Genomic DNA, 12500 nt, shown 5'->3' with positions numbered 1-12500 from the left:
TGTCTTCTACTATAGCCTCAGGCCGACCAAAGCCTTGTGAGTGGATTTGGTAGACGGAAACTGAAAGAAGCCCGTCGTATATATGTATATATATGTATGTGTGTATATGTTTGTGTGTCTGGTTTGTCCCCCCAGCATCGCTTGACAACCGATGGTGGTGTGTTTACGTCCCTATAACTTAGCAGTTCGGCAAAAGAGACCGATAGAATAAGTACTAGGCTTCCAAAGAATAAGTCCTGGGGTCGATTTGCTCGACTAAAAGACGGTGCTCCAGCATGGCCACAGTCAAATGACTGAAACCAGTAAAAGAGTAAAGAGTATGTAATATTTATTCCCATTGTTTTGAACTAATGAAGCATTATCTTGTAGCTTCAAGATTTCAATAGTGTGTTTGAACATTTTGGGAATGACATTGTAAGGTAGGTTTGGGAGCAGGTAAAATATTTGGACCAGATAAGGGTGGATTAAATACTAAAAGGTTAAATCTAATGACAGATTTATTGTGAACATTTGAATGTAAAACGGTTATCATCTGACAAGATGAGGCAATCATCATGTATGTATGTTCCATTACTCCCACGTCCATTTTGACCCGAAACAGAACAACAGTACATGTTAGGGTCCCATCTATCTCCCATGGGTAGAAGAGGCCCCCCCCCCCGTTATTTTTGACAAAGCTGTAAGGGAAAACAGCCCTTCTAGAAGAAAGATAGTCTGACATAAAACTTGTAGTCAAAATAACATCAGTCATTTTGAAATGCTTATCACTGGAACCTGCTATGGCGACCGAGAAGAGTGGCAAAAGTGTTGTACAAGCTTTTGTTACCTTAATCTCAAAACACACAGATACCTTGCTATAGATGTGATAGCTATCATCAAACAAAAAGAGGGAATCATCATGTATATATCTATGTTCCATTCCCCCCAGGTCTGTTTTGACCCAAAACAGAATGATAGTATCTGTCTGGGTCCCATTTATGGGTGAAATAGATATCCCAGGGGTAGAGAAGACTCGCATTATTTGACGAAGCTATGGGGAAGGCAGCTCTTTCAGGAGGATGATACTCTGGCATAAAAATTGCAGTGGCAATAGCATCAGTCATCTAGAAATGCTTGTCACTGGAACCTACTTGGCAAACCAAAGAGAGAATAGCATAAGGCACGACTACTCCTGGCCCACTAGCGTTTTCCCCATCTCTCTGCCCTGGATAGGCGACTGTTCATTGACCCCTGAAATGATAAAAGGCAAGGTTGACCTCGGTGGGATTTGAACTCATATCGCAGTGTTTCAGAGCAAATCCCACTTGATATCTTACAGGATGCTTTAGTGACGATGCCAATTTATCCTACCAGGACATTATGGAGAAAGCTTGTAGCATGTATCCTGGTCTGCATGTTACAACTGTGAAAAATCTCACTTTATTGTGTTTGAAAGTAAAGGACATGCTGGATATCGTCAGCCAGAATGATGGTCATGGTAAGAATGTCTTTGATTTTAAGCCTCTAGGAGTAGCTTGATATGCTAGAAATAGCAGCTGAAATTGTGTTAATCACACATTATTGTGTTTGAAAGTGAAGGACATTCTGGATATTGTCAGCTAGAGTCTAATACAAATAGGAAAAAAGATAGGATGTGATGGTCATGGTAAGACTGTCTTTGATTTTAAGCTTCTAGGGGTAGCTTGATATGCTAGAAATAGCAGCTGAAATTATGTTAAATCACACTTCATTGTTTAAAAGTGGAAGACATGTTAGATTTTGTGACTCTAGGTTTCCTACAGATGGGATGGACATAGTGAGATTGTTTTTGATTATAAGCCTCTAAGGGGTAACCTGATATGTTAGTAATAGCAGCCAAAATTCTGTAAAATCATATTTTATCATGTTTGAAAGCGAAGGACATGTTAGACATTGTGACCCCAGGGTTCCATACATATAAAGAAAAAGGGATTGGGTGGGATGGTCATGAGTGACCTATCGTTGATCATAAGATTGTTGAATCAAGAGTATCTTGGGGCTAAACGGCTACAATAGTGACAACAACAAAACTACCAACACAACTACTACTACAGTACTACCACAACAACACCTGTACTACTACCATTATCATTCAGTAGTACCACTGCCATAACAGCAGTACTACAGCCAAAACTACGACAGAACTACCACTTGTACCACAACAGGTTTAATACTACAACCACCACCACAACTACAGCAGTAGTACCACAACCACCACTGTCACCACAACAGTACAATCACCACTACAATAGCAATAGTAATACTACTTCTACAACAACAATAGTACTACATCCGCCACCACAACGACACTACCACCGCCGCCACAACACAACTGCCACTTATACAACCAACCACACTACCACTACAACAACAGAAACAACACTACTACTACTACTATTACCACTGCCACGACACAACCCTACTACCACTGATACAATAACAGTACTACTACCCACACAACAACAAAACACTACTACTTATACGCAACAGCACTTACCTTAATGATCAAACTCCAGATGGATAAAAGTATGGAAGACACGTCAAGACTGCTTTGCCTTGTTTTTGCCTTTCCGTCGATATTTCTTCAATACATATGTCTATATATTTTCAAGGGGTTTAATACTGACCCCATAAACAGGTAGTCGGTAGTATAGGCGCTAGTGAGAGCAGTGGTGTCTCTGCTACTGTGTTACAGAGGTAGAACTACACGAAGAGAACGAGAAAGTGTTCATCTGTATGGTTTAAAAATCAACATCAAAACTGCGTATGTGTCATTCCTTCTCTTAAATATATTTATCTTTAAGGGTTTTAGGCTTGACGCCTAAACAATTAATGGGTAGTATAGGCGCTAGTAGCAGCAGTGGTGTCCTTACTGCTGTGTTACAGTGGTAGAATCATACGAAGAGAGAGAGGGAAAGAGAGAGAAACTGTCCATCTGCATGTTTTAAAGTCAACATCAAAACCGCGTATTCTTCATTCCTTCTCATGAATGTATTACGTTTTTTTTTAAGGATTTCAAGACAGCCTCCTTAAATGGTTGGTGAACGGTATGGGTGCTAGTAACAGCAGTAGTGTTGGTGGTGCTGCTGTAGCAGTGGTTGTGCTATAGTAGGGGGAAAAAAGGGGGCGCTAGAATAACGAGGGAGAGAGAGAGCGTGTGTGTGTCTGTGTGTATGGCTGTATCGATAGTGAAAGTAAGTTAAATGTTTTCAACTGCTGAGGAAGACTTCGCGCCTCACCACGACGACGACGACATGGAATAGAGTGAGATGCAGGGTAGTAGTAGCAGTAGTAGTAGTAGTAGCAGTAGTAGTAGTAGTAGTAGTAGTAGTAGTAGTAGTAGTAGTAGTAGTAGTAGTAGTGGTAGTAGTTACAATGGTTGTAGTAGTTGTTATTGTTACAGTAGTAGCAGCAGTAGTAGTAGTAGTAGTAGTAGCAGTAGTAGTAGTAGTAGTTACAGTAGTAGTAGTTACAGTAGTAGTAGTAGTAGTAGTAGTAGTAGTAGTAATAGTAGCAGTAGTAGTAGTTGTAGTAGTAGTAGGGGTAGGGATTTGTAGTAGTTGTTGAGCTTGTGGTGGTTGCAGTGGTGGTGTTGATGCTTGTGTTTGTGGTGGTGGTGGTAGTGGTGGGGCTGTGTTATTGTTGCTGTTGTAGTTGTTACAATGTAGAGAGGGAATTTTTGGTGGTGGTGGTGGTGGTGGTGGTGGTGGTGGTGGTGGTGAATGAGGCAGTAGTGCATGATTGTGTTATAGCCATGATTGTGGTATTGGTAGTGGAGTAGTATAGGTGGTAGTGTAGTGAAATACTTATGGTGGTAGCAGTATTACAGTTGGTGGTAGTTGAGGTAGCAGTAAAGGTGGTGTGGGGATGGTAGTTGTGGTGGCAGTGGTGGTGGTGGTGGTGGTGGTGGTGGTGGCGGAAGCTATGTGATAGTGCTTAGGTGGTAGTATAGCTAATGTGGTGATGTAGTGTTGGTGGTAGTTTAGTGGTGATGGTAGGCCAATGTTGATACTGATGTGGTGGAACTTGGTACTTTGGCCCTTGGTCAGTCCTGATCTGGTAGACCTATGATCAAAGACGTTCCAATTGTGACCACCCTCTCTTTTATTCAGACATAGTGTATCTAGGACTACATATTCTAATGTACAGTATAGCAGCTATGGTTGTGGTTCAGCCCTAGGGCAGTCCTGATCCAAGTGACAGACCTATGATCAAAGATGTTCCGGCTATGACCATCCCATCTCTTATTGAGACATAGTGTATCTTGGACTACACTATCTAATGTACAGTATAGTAGTTAGTATTAGTGACTATAGTTGTTGTTTAGCCCTAGGTCGGTCCTAATCCAGCAGGCTTTTGATTAAAGGTGTTCCAATTATGACCATCACATCTTTGATCCAAACATTGTGTATCCAAAAACAAAATAGCATGGTCAAATAAATCAGCCCCGGTACTTAATTTTTTTTTTTTTTTTTGCTAAGCCTGGTACTTATTCTATTGGTCTCTTTTGCCAAACCACTAAGTTACAGGGTTTTGTACATAGTGATGTTCTAGAGAATGTTTAAGAAACCATAAGAAAATTATGTGTTTGTTTTAAAATTTGAGATCGCATAGACAGTATTTTACGTAGGATATGGGCAGTTCCCATGAGCACTATCTTTTGAAATTCTGCCGTTTTGGGGTTTTCTGGTATCTGAGCTAGGTAGCAATCAGTCCCTTTTGCTATCATTCCCAGGGCACCCATGACAACAGGTATTGTTTTAGTCTTCAGGTTCCACATTTTGCCAATTTCTATTTCAAGATCTTTGTACTGGCTCAGTTTTTGGTAGGTCTTGACAGATACGTTTATATCGATTGGGACAGTCATATCAATAAGGAAGCATGATTTTTGTCTGAAGTCTTTCAATATGATACCTGGTCTATTTGCATCTATCTTTCTGTCAGTTTGAATGGTGAAGATCCAGAGGAGTGAGATGTGATCATTTTCAAGTACTGGAGGTGGTTTGTGTTCCCACCAGTTTTTATCATGGGGCAGGGCCAGGATTTTGCAAATTACCCAGTGAATATATTGTGCAGCTCTATCATGCCTGTTGAGATACTCTGTTGGCGCAAGCAGACTGCACATGGAGACAACATGATCAATGGTTTCATTTTGTTGTTGACATACACAACATGTTGGGAAGCTGCCGTTGTTTAACATGTTGGCTTGGTAGTTTCTTGTAGGTAGGCTTTGATCTTGGGCTGCTATGATAAACCCTTCTGTTTCAGATTTTAAGCCAGAGGCCATTAGCCATTGATGGATAAGGGCTTTGTCAACATCGTCATTTTTTGCTCTCTTTGGGTATTTGCCATTGAGAGGTTTTTCTTGCCATTTATCAGTCAGAATATCTAAGGCAGCAGTTTTAGCATGGGTTTTCATGCACTTAGCTTTTTCTGTGCTTGTTTCTCGTACGTCTAATTCCGGAATTTGTTGTATTTGGAATTCACTTAGATATTCCTTTGCCTGTTTTGATGCTTTTATTGTTATCAGAGGTGGATGTAATTGACTTAAGCCTACCCCCATAACTGCTGGTCTTGTACCAAAATTGGAAACCAATTTACTGCATGACAGCATTTTCCAAAGTCAAGATAATGAAATATTTCCCCACCCATCATTTTTTTCACACTAAATTCTATTTACACCATCTGAAAGATATTTATAGAAAATTTCATGGAAAATACCCATTTTTCCAAATGTTATGAGAAAACAAAATGAGACAAATTGAGGCATCTGAAATTCTTCCCTTCCACCTCTGAAAAAGGTTTCTGCAATAAATTTTGATATGATTGTAATTAACACCATCTAAAACTTACTTGTAGAAAATTTTATTAAAAATAACAATTTTTCAGGAAGTTATGAGGAAACAAAAAGACAGTTAGGAACACCTTCTGTAGTTATGCCCAATTGATGTACATAAATTAAAATCCATTTTTCTGATTTATTCTCCTATTTCTTGAACAACCTTTCAAGTATAAAGAACCTGACCACTGATTTGCATTCAATTGCCTCCATTATAACACCTTAGTCCACTTCAGCAGCCATAAAAGACAAACGAATCCTAGTGGAAAGCTGCAATTTACAATGTGGCATGTAGAGACATGTATAATTATATCTGTACAAGTTCTATTTCCTGCAATAGCCAGAAGTGGGTCAGGGGAAGTCTTTAATGAACACCCTCATATATATATATATATATATATATATACATATATATATAAAACTGAGAATGTCTGTCTATCTGTGTGTCCGTATGTGTGCCTCACTAAAACTTGTGAACTACCCAACTGATTTCATTCAAATTTTACACACGTCTTACTTAGGGTCCATACAGTGTCATGGGTCAAAAACGTTTTGAACTTCTGGTCTAATGCGACGCCGGAGCAATCTCTTATTTCTTACACTATTTCAGTATTACGTGTCAAAAGTGAAACAATAGTATCTCTATTGTAATGTGAGATAATACTTTCAGTTTTAATAGTTTCAGTATTAATATTGAAACTATTGTCTCACATATATACATGCATATATATATATATATATATATATATATATATATATATATATATATATATATATGCATGAGGAATTTGTAGTGGGTAGTTTAGCTTAATCAGTCAAAGCATCGTGACATGTAATCACGGGGATGTGAGTTCGAGTCCACAGCTAGCCACCTACACTTTTCTCTGCAAAATAGGGGTAGTTTATCCTGTTCAGGCTATATTATTAGCATTATTCTGCGATTGAGAATTTAAAATCACTTCTTTAACTTTCTAAAAGACATCTGAACGCTTCTAAAAGCAAACTTCGTTTGTTTATTTACGTTTGTCGTAATTTGAATTTAACATATGAGAGCGTCTCATAAAGCGAGATTTATATATCTTAATTTGCAGAGGAATTTGTAGTGGGTAGTTTAGCTTAATCGGTCAAAGCATTGTGACATGTAATCACGGGGATGTGAGTTCGAGTCCACAGCTAGCCACCTACACTTTTCTCTGCAAAATAGGGGTAGTTTATCCTGTTCAGGCTATATTATTAGCATTATTCTGCGATTGAGGATTTAAAATCACTTCTTTAACTTTCTAAATAAGACATCTCAACGCTTCTAAAACGTTTGTCGTAATTTGAATTTAACATATATATGCATGTATATATGTTTATATACATCTGCACATATATATGCTTTATATATAGCTTTATACTATCAATTATATACCAATAATGATGCAACAACTACAAAGCTTGAAACACGTGTACCGCAGAATCCTTTGCGTTTTGTTTTTATTTTTACATTTCCAATTTATGTATGTATATATATATAGATGTATATGTATAGATGTATATATTTACATGCATATGTATAGATGTATATATACACATGATGTATATACTAGCTGTTAGACCCAACGTTGTCCGTGTTTTCATCTATTACGTTTTCTTGTGTATGTTGGTACCAAACACCCATCTGTTGTTGTCAATGATGACCAAGGACATCACATGGGAGAAGACGGAGCAGAGTGTGGCTGACTGTGGCCAATCAGTCTGAGGTGTGCACAGAAGGCTCTGCTCCAAGCAGTGCCAGATTTACCATTGTGCTTAGGTGTGCTGAAGCACGGGGCTCTGTTGATTAGGGGGGGCCCTATCTTCCCCCCCCCCCAATTTTTTTACGATGAAAGTTTTCTAATGTCAAATGCTTAAATGTTTATCCCATCATCATCATCATCGTTTAATGTCCGCTTTCCATGCTAGCATGGGTTGGACGATTTGACTGAGGACTGGTGAAACCGGATGGCTACACCAGGCTCCAATCTGATCTGGCAGAGTTTCTACAGCTGGATGCCCTTCCTAACGCCAACCACTCTGAGAGTGTAGTGGGTGCTTTTACGTGTCACCCGCACAAAGGCCAGTCAGGCAGTACTGGCAACGGCCACGCTCAAAATGGTGTATTTTATGTGCCACCCGCACAAGAGCCAGTCCAGGGGCACTGGCAACGATCTCGCTCGAAAATCCTACGAAGGCCATTCAGGCGGTACTGGCAACGGCCACGCTCGAAATGGTGTATTTTATGTGCCAAAAGTTATAAAAGTGAAATTAATCACATGAATGCTTTCACACATTATTTTTTAACATAATATTGTGTATAAACAATACTCTATACAAACGTAAGGGGCTTCATAGCTTAACTAGCAGAGGTCCTCATTTGTCCTAAATCTGGCACTGGCTCCAGGTTGGGCACCAGTGGTCTGTTTTACAGCAAATTGGTGGAAGGCAAGCAGATGCAAGGTGAACAGAAGAAGCATTACAAGGACACTCTCAGAAACCTCGCTGAAGAGCTTTGACACCTGGGTAACATAAGCACAAGGAAGGGGTGGGTATTTTTGAAAAAGAATCATGCATTTTGTTATGCTGAACTCAAATGATGTGGTGTTATGAGCCAGGCTGTGTTGGAAGGAAGGACCAGAAGTGAGGGAGTGTGCAGGTCCTGTCGGAAGTGGGGCCTGCAGTTACCATCAGAAGGGCTGTGGTGGGTATGCAGGATCTGTGAGGCGTGAACAAGCAGTTCCCAGCTTGACAGTGTACGAGAGCAGAGGTGTTGGATGGTTCAGCAGTAGACAGACCACGTGGATGTTGTGAGTGACCCCTTTCAGGTTGTTGTTGGCACTCCGTCGCTTACGACATCGAGGGTTCCAGTTGATCCCGTTCAACGGAACAGCCTGCTCGTGAAATTAACGTGCAAGTGGCTGAGCACTCCACAGACACGTGTACCCTTAACGTAGTTCTCGGGGTTATTCAGTGTGACACAGAGTGTGACAAGGCTGACCCTTTGAATTACAGGCACAACAGAAACAGGAAGTAAGAGTGAGAGAAAGTTGTGGTGGAAGAGTACAGCAGGGTTCGCCACCATCCTCTGCCGGAGCCTCGTGGAGCTTTAGGTGTTTTCGCTCAATAAACACTCACAACATCGGGTCTGGGAATCGAAACCGCGATCCTATGACCACGAGTCCGCTGCCCTAACCACTGGGCCATTGCGCTTCCACTCCCTTCCAGGTAGACAGGTAAAAATCTCCCTAATTCTCCCTCTACCTTTTTCTGGTTGTCTTTTCCTCCTTCACATCACAAATGAGTTACTCAAAAACGTGCTGCCAGTGTAGTGCATGGGGAAAGCTTGGACTGCAATATCTGTGAATTTGTATACCTATCTTAGTCACCACTGAAGCCACAAGTGTAAAACATAATTTTGTCTCTGAGTGCACAGTGTTCTTAATGGTCATTGATGGTCTTCCTTGGTCACGAGTGGACAGCCGTCATGTATGTGTGTGTGTGTGTGTGTGTGATGGCAGTTGTGTTGGTTGTGTGGTGGTAGTAGCAGTGGTGATAGTGGTGCTTGTGCTGGACAGCTGATAAATATTGATGCGGCTGACTGATTTGCAAAGAGAAAATTTGTGTGCATGCGTGTGCATGTGTGTGTATGTGAGTGTGTATGAGTGTGTGTGTACGTGTGTGTGTGTGTGAGTGCGTGCGTGTGTTTGTGTGTGTTTGCAGGTATCAATGAAAGAATAAGAATAGGGTGGTCGTAGTTGGGTATGTCTGCAGGACAAAGTGAGAGATGAAGAGAGAAAGAAAGAGAGGGAGGGAGGGAGAGGAAATGTGTATCAATGAAAGGAGAAGGAAGAGGAGGTGGCTAGAGTTAGTTGCTGGAGGAGACGGAGAAAGAAAGAAAGATATGAGAGAGAGAGAGGGAGGGAAAGAGAAAATAAAGAGGGAGTATGTTTGTGTAAGTATTGAGTTGCAGAAGGAGGAAAGGGCTTGATACAGAGAGAGACTGGGAGAGAAAGAGAGAGAGAGAGAGTTGAATGGAATCAGAGAGGAAGAGATAGTGATATATGTAGACTGAGTAACAATGGGGGTAGTAGGAAGAGGAGAGGCATTTGCCAAGGTACTGTTGATGTAATTTGTTGATTGGCTGACAGAGTTGCCGGGCAGGAGTAGAAGGGTGAGGAGGGGAAAGGGTTAGTATTGATCTGCTGGTAGCGAGAAAAGAGAGAGAGAGAGAGAGAGGGAGAGGGAGAGAAAGAGATATAGAGAGAGAGGAGAGAGAGAGAGAAAGAGAGAGAGAGAGGGAGAGAGAGTCAGACAGAGGGTGAGAAAGAGATATAGAGAGAGGAAGATGAAGATAGGCAGAGAGAGAGGAGAAAGAGAGAGAGGGAGAGAGAGAGAGAGAGAGAGACATATACCGAGGGAGAGAGAGATTGACAGAGAGAGATAAAGAGAGACAGATGGAGATAAAGACGGAGAGAAAGAGAGAGAAAGATAAACAGAGAGGGAGAGGGGGGAGATAAAGACAGATAGAGAGGGAGAGATGGAGGGAGAGTGATAAAGATAGACAAAGGGAGGTAAAGATAAACACAGAGAGGGAGTGAGAGAGGATGATAGACAGAGAGTGACAAAGAGAGATATAATGATAATTGGAGTTGGAGGAAGGGGAGTGAATAAATGAACAGACTAGAAAAAGAGAGACACAGACAGTGTAGAGGGAGGGATATGATAGAAAGATATTAAGAGGGAAAACGGTGTCAGCTGTGACATCTTAAGGCATGGCACACTGGGCAGAGTCCCAGGGCACAGGGTCATCATAGGTCAGCTAAAATGGCTTTCATGTCAGGTCAATGCTGGAGGAACATTTAACTGCTATTTCTAGCAAGCCACCCGACACTATTGGAGTCTCCGTTTATGACTATAAACAGTTAACCAACTGACAAGGAAGCCTGTCCTTGGTTATCTGATCAGCTAGAAACAACAGCTAAATCTCTCTCCAGCACAGCCTGCATTCTTCTAGTTTTTAAAAGAACACATTGGATAATGTAGTTCCAGATACACTGTGGACTGGTCACAATTGGAGTGTCTTTCATCATGCGTCTACTTGACCAGGCTAAAGAATAAGAACATTATTCTACCATTCCCATGTTGAGAATGCTTACAACTCTAGTAGTCATGCTATATCACATGATATTGTCACATGATGTATAATTGTCACATGGCATGATTTTTTTTTTCATTTCCACTTTAGGCACAAGGCCTGAAATTTTTGGGGAGTGGGGTGGCCAGTCTTCTTAATAATTCCATTGTTTCTTTCCAGGTAAGCAGACATCTGACTGTTCAAAGAAGACTTCAAATGTAACTTGTGTGACTTCTCTTGAAAATGGACAAACTTTGGCATTGTGGTGATATCAAGTACATGGAGAAAAAGGCTTAGCCCCAAAGGAAATTCATGCTAAAATGGTTGCTAAGTTAGGGGGACCACGCTCCAGGTTTATCAATAATGTAAAAGTAGGCAACTGAATTTGAGAAAGGAAGAGAGGGTCTTGGAGGTGACCTAAGGTCTGAACGTCCTGCAATTGCCATCACCAAGGAAAATAGTGATCACGTTCATGACAGGTGACTGATTATAAATCAAATAGCCAATAGCATTTACCATGAGAGAGTTGAGAATATTCAGTACAATGAACTTGGCACGACAAAGGCTTCTGCTTGGTGGGTGCCATGTTTCCTGACGCTTGACCAAAAGCATACCTGGCTCATCACAAGAAAATCTGACATTATTTCAGGTAGATCCAGCTGGTTTCCTTCAATGTTTCTTAAGCCAGGTCGAGTGTTGGGGTCATCACTTTGAATCGGAGACTAAGAGATAATCCATGCTGTGGAAGACACCCCCTTATCACCTGTTCCAAAAGAAGTCTAAGTTTGTTTCATTGGCAGGGTAGATGATGGCCTCAATTTTTTGGGATGCAAAAGGCATTGTGTTTATTGACTATCTTTAAAAGGGCCACCCCAACAATGGAGAGTACTATGCCAACTTGCTGAGGCAGTTGCGAAAGTCTATCAAGACCAAATGCCCAGGAAAACTGACGAAAGGGGTCTTGTTTCACGAGGACAATGCTCCAGCACACAAAAATCTTTGGTTTCAATGGCTGTTGTGAGCAATAGCATAACAGTGGGGTGGGACCCCAGGCGCCAATTGAAGGGGGGGGGGGGCTCATCAAAAGCAAAGAAAGATGAGACTTTAAACAATTGTATTTTTTTTTTTATAACATCTCATTTCACACATTAGGTTTTTAATGTTTCAATCGAGGAAGCTAGTGCATTAAACAGTTAAAATATCGTTTCCGGGTTCAGTCCCACTGCGTGGCACCCTGGGCAAGTGTCTTCTATTATAGCCTCGGGCCGACCAAAGCCTTGTGAGTGGATTTGGTAGACGGAAACTGAAAGAAGCCTGTCGTATATATTTATATATATATGTATGTTTGTGTGTATGTATATGTTTTTGTGTCTCTGTGTTTGTCCCCACAACATCGCTTGACAACCGATGCTGGTATGTTTACATCCCTGTAACTTAGCAGTTTGGCAAAAGAGACCAATAGAATAAGTACTAGAACTTACAAAGAAG

The 12500-nt window shown here is 41.0% G+C and overlaps 1 protein-coding gene and 1 long non-coding RNA gene across 5 annotated transcripts in view; one reads left to right on the top strand and one right to left on the bottom strand.

The window, feature by feature from the left end:
- LOC106879677 (synapsin) overlaps positions 1-3330 on the bottom strand; it is a 104638-nt gene extending 101308 nt beyond the window's left edge. For 3 of the 4 annotated variants that reach the window (XM_089344880.1, XM_089344886.1, XM_089344888.1), the window contains exon 1: positions 2516-3308. The gene's annotated coding sequence lies outside the window, so the exon portion shown is untranslated. Of the gene's footprint in view, positions 1-2515 lie in introns of all 4 variants that reach the window. The other variant, XM_089344883.1, reaches the window with a different exon arrangement.
- The window catches only part of LOC149130377 (uncharacterized), a 156508-nt gene that overhangs the window by 118705 nt on the left and 25303 nt on the right, over positions 1-12500 (top strand). The window lies entirely within an intron of this gene.

The sequence above is a fragment of the Octopus bimaculoides genome, chromosome 29, assembly GCF_046866305.1.
Source record: "Octopus bimaculoides isolate indiv1 chromosome 29, ASM4686630v1, whole genome shotgun sequence".
NCBI classification, from domain to species: Eukaryota; Metazoa; Mollusca; class Cephalopoda; order Octopoda; family Octopodidae; genus Octopus; species Octopus bimaculoides.
Note: the sequence above shows the minus strand (reverse complement) of the source record. Positions and strands in the feature narration are given on the sequence as shown.